This window comes from Bison bison, unplaced genomic scaffold, assembly GCF_000754665.1.
Source record: "Bison bison bison isolate TAMUID 2011002044 unplaced genomic scaffold, Bison_UMD1.0 scf7180017864461, whole genome shotgun sequence".
Taxonomy (NCBI): Eukaryota; Metazoa; Chordata; class Mammalia; order Artiodactyla; family Bovidae; genus Bison; species Bison bison.
In genome coordinates this window covers 8,096,514-8,100,910 of record NW_011495023.1, presented here as the reverse complement: position 1 = coordinate 8,100,910, position 4,397 = coordinate 8,096,514, and the positions used below count along the sequence as shown (strand labels likewise).

Sequence of the window (4,397 nt, the reverse complement as noted above, 5' to 3'; positions counted from 1 at the left end):
TGGAGTTATGAAGTTGCCTGAAAAATGGCAGAAGATAGTAGAACAAAATAGTAAATATGTTGTTCAATAAAGTTCTTGGTGAAAACTGTATCTTTGATTTTTACTTAAAAACCAAAGGAACTTTTTGGCCAGGCCAATTCATATGTATTTAAATGAAGAGTAACGAAGTAGGAGATGATATTACGGCATCCCATTTTCTGCACTTCTTATTTTGTTAAAGAGGCTGATGCATTTAAATCCTTTATTGTTTCAGCACATATGTGTGATCAATGAACACGGCAAAGAAAAATATCAAGTCTAAAGAAGTAAAATTTTACCATCGCATCTCCAGATAACATCCTACTTAACAACTACACTCAGGAAGCCAGCATGTAAAATATGTCTCCCAAGCATCTTCACTCAGCAGGACTTAAAATGGAAAAAAAAATTTTTTTAATGAATGAGCTTTCTTTTCTGAGATTATAACATAACATAAAGAGTCCCAAAGGTTTTTAAGGAAAAGAAAGCAATGCTTTTATTTGACTTGTTCCAAATTAAACACTCCACCTTGTGACTCACAAGTTCAGTCCACCTTCACACCCCTGAGAAACTCCTTCTTTTGTTCTGATAAAGTCATTATGGTTGATTACTATACCCGCACCTACTTACTCAAATATTTTTCAGTTAAGTTTTTTTTTTTTTTTTAGTACTTCATTTTGGTGATATTTCACAATCTTAAAACCCAGAAGCCTTTTCAGTGAACCTCTGAGCCCATATACTAGAAATGCAACTGGATTCCATACTAATAAAGAAGGAAAAGGACAATTTAATATAAATTTCTGTTTGCAGACTTCTCACAGGCCATTATGATCTGCTTTGACAAAGCCTCTCTGAACAGCAGCGTTCAGTGCATCTTAATGATGTTATGAAATGGGCCTTTGCCCAGTGCTCTTGATTGGAGCTTCCGGTATGTGATAACGGTATGTCATGTATGCGTGGATGTACTCAACTGTGTTTAATACTCTGAATTTTAAATAGAAAAAACACAATGGCAGCAAGGACCCTGGTCTCTCAGCAGCACTCGTTTATGCGCTTGAGACGTGAGCAAATAGCAAAATTGCGGGGGGAGGGGAAGGTGTTTTCAGTGCTTGAAACTGGGCAAGTATAAATTGTGCTTGTATTTCCGTCAGAGGGCCAGGCACTATTATGTATTATCCTAAAGAAGAATACAGAGGCTGAATACTTTTTTAAGTGGCCTTATGAGGCTGATCACATAACCCAGTGCGCTACAGAAAACTAGGATACTTAAAAGTTTTTTTCTGAATAACATTTTTTTCCATTTCCACTGTTTTATGAGAGGTTGTCTAATTTATGGGGATTTTAATTGAAAATAAACTTGAGTGCCAGTAGAGCTGTTTTTTCCTCACTTCCTAAAAGGAGCAAATGCAAAATAAATAACTAAGCAGCCTTTGTTTGGTTCTGAACTGTATGTGGTGTATTGTTATCGGGTTCCAGCTTCCTTTAAAGTAATAAAGAATAAGAAAACTTGTTATGTCTCATAACTGCTTACTGTTTTTCTTCCGCCTTCATATCTTTTATATACTTGCAGCCAGTAAACTGTGTGTGAGCCAGTAGCTTAAATATACGGCTGCATATGTCTTCCCTGTGGCTTTATTTTTGTTAACCTGGAAAAAATCCAGTATATGCATCAATATAAGCAAACGATTAAGCCAGGCTTGATCTGCTGCTTTTTTTTTTCTCTCTCTCTCTTCTTAAGCTTGTTTGTAAGAACAAGGAATTTGAGTTGTAGAAAGAAGATTTTCCTGCATATCTTTGTTCCAGTCAGAGAAGAAAATAAACCACACCCAGCTATCCCAAGGGGCCAGCAGGCAGAGGGAATTCTTTCTAGCTTTGTTCTACAGAAGAATCGGTATCTAAGTTATAGGTTGAAAATTGGGTCTAACTGGCCAGTTTCTTGAACTATCAACATGAATCTTCTATATATAATTTCCCACTATGCCACATTTTTATCAGAGGACCTAGGAAAATCTAAAGACATTTGATTTTAAATATAAAATTAGCCAGAAAGTATGTATGATTGAAAGATTTTCTTGAAAATGTTGTATTTTAGTAAACATCAGTATCATGTTTGAGGACTGTAAGTTTATTCAGATTAGAAAGGAAATTGATCTACATCACAAGATTTTGAGAAGGAATTATGAGAGTTAATAGTGAAAAAGAAAAATTCATTAAACACACAAGAAAGGTAATCATTCCTGAAATGTTTTCCAGTCAGACAACATTTTAACAGTGATATCCAAGAACGTCATCTTGGGAAGAATATTATTTTCTTTTCTCTTGAAAACTCTAATCTGTTTAGTACCACTGAGTTTATTCAACCTAGACCAAAAATGTAAAAGCTTATCATCTGATTAACAACCATTGCATTTATTAATTTAGTGTCCCAAAGCTGAGTAATAAGGGGGAAAAATGTGTGGCATGTTTCCCTAGAAAAATTTGCATTTGGTTACAATCAACATAGTACTAATACTTTGGGATCTTTGAAACAGATCAGAAACCTTTGGTATAAACTGGCCCTTACTGAGCTGGAACATTTCACATACTGAACCAGGTACCCCCAAGCTGAACTATGTGAGGGTCATATCCTAATGTGTCTTTTTAACTTATTTTTTTATTGAAGGATAATTGCTTTACAGAATTTTATTGTTTTTAACCTTTGGATATCTTTGGGTATCACTTGTTTTGCCGTCTCAGGCCTGCGGAAACTGTGAACACAGCCACCTCCTCAGCCTCCTGTGCCATGAACTTCGATCTGCCCAGCGGAGACAGAAGGTAACCCATCCCACTTCTGAAGACCTGCTGTCATGGAAATATCGCCCCATTTTTGTAATCGAGTTACTGTGTTCTAGGAAATTGAAACCCTAAACCACACTCTCCACCCAGATGTCTGGCTAATTTGGGGAAAAAATAGCATTTGGGAGTTTACCATCATAAAGTTCCTTTGGGTCCCCTGATGACATCTGAGGCCTGGTGGGCCAGCACGCTTTGTGAAGGGAAAAGAGAATCACAGGAGGGACTCTGGGAGTTGATGCTGGGACGTGTACAGAGTAAGGAAGGAGGATGTGGTAGGGAGGGCTGTGTGACCCGTGGCCCCAGTCATACCCCATGAGTGGATCTGACGCCAGCAGGAAGAGCTGTTTTCCTAGTAGTCTTCATGCTACACAGTGGGGCAGCCGGGTGGGTCCCTGCATTTCACCGAGGATCCTGGTGCAGCTTTACCACAGGGAGGAGTCCTAGGAAGACATTTCCCTTTGAAGATCCCAAGGATTTTGATCTTGGGATGGGAAGAGTTGGGGGAGCTCTTGGGCTGTGAAGGGGGTCCACATCCAGGGTGCTTCATGAGATGTCCCCTCAAGAGACTTCATGGGCCACAGGTGTCCACAAGGGGCCAGAGCACCCCCATGAGATGAGTGTTGATGACCATGTGTGAGAAAGCTCTGGGTGCCCCAGAAACATAGCAGTCACCTGGATCATGCCGTCCACGATGCTGGTGCCCTGGGTGAGGATGGCTGGCCCTGGGGCAGGGGGTGGGGGGAGGAGAGGCTGAAGTCCACCCACACTCCACTTGTTCAGCCTCGGACTGTGTCAGGCTTCAGGTAAGGGTGTCTTAAAGGGGTATCTTTTACTAGTCTACCAGAAAACAGTGCATTTTTTGTTTGTTTGTTTTTAGCAATTTATCATCCAGGAGTGCTGAGTGCTGTGCTTAGTTGCTCAGTCATGTCTGACTCTTTGCAACCCAAAGGGCTGAGGCCCGCAAGGCTCTTCTGTCCATGGGGATTCACCAGGCAAGAATACCGGAGTGGGTTGCCATGCCCTCCAGGGGATCTTCTCAACCCAGGGATCGAGCCCAGGTCTCCCGTATTGTGGTGGATTCTTTACTGTCTGAGCCACCAAGGAAGCCCAAGAATACTGGAGTGGGTAACCTATCCTTTCTCCAGAGGATCTTCCTGATCCAGGAATTGAACTGGGGTCTCCTGCATTGCAGGCAGATTCTTTACCAGCTGAGCCACCAGGCAAGCCTGAGGTGGCTTTTTCTGCCAGAGTGAGATTTACTCAGAAATAGGTAGGGAAAAAGACGGGATGGGTGCTGGAGTACCACATTTTCCAAGTGAGAGGAATAAGCCTGAACTAGTGTTACTGTGACCTCATCCATATCCAGATCCTAGTGGGTGTTGACTAATGAGTAAGCTATGAGTAAGGATGGTGAAGTGTAGGCAACTTGTTCAAGAAATCTGGCTCTGAAGAGAAACCATAGCTAGAAGGCTTTTGAAAGGTGGAAGAGGCTTGTGGGGACTTCTCTGGGGGTCCAGTGGGTAAGAAGCCTCCTGCCAGTGCAG

The 4,397-nt window shown here is 41.3% G+C and overlaps 1 protein-coding gene across 1 annotated transcript in view; it reads left to right on the top strand.

The window, feature by feature from the left end:
* The window catches only part of PRTFDC1 (phosphoribosyl transferase domain containing 1), a 104,557-nt gene extending 101,725 nt beyond the window's left edge, over nucleotides 1-2,832 (top strand). Inside the window, exon 6 of the mRNA XM_010859918.1 lies at nucleotides 2,755-2,832. The gene's annotated coding sequence lies outside the window, so the exon portion shown is untranslated. The remainder of the gene's footprint in view (nucleotides 1-2,754) is intronic.
* The last annotated feature ends 1,565 nt before the right edge of the window (nucleotides 2,833-4,397 follow it).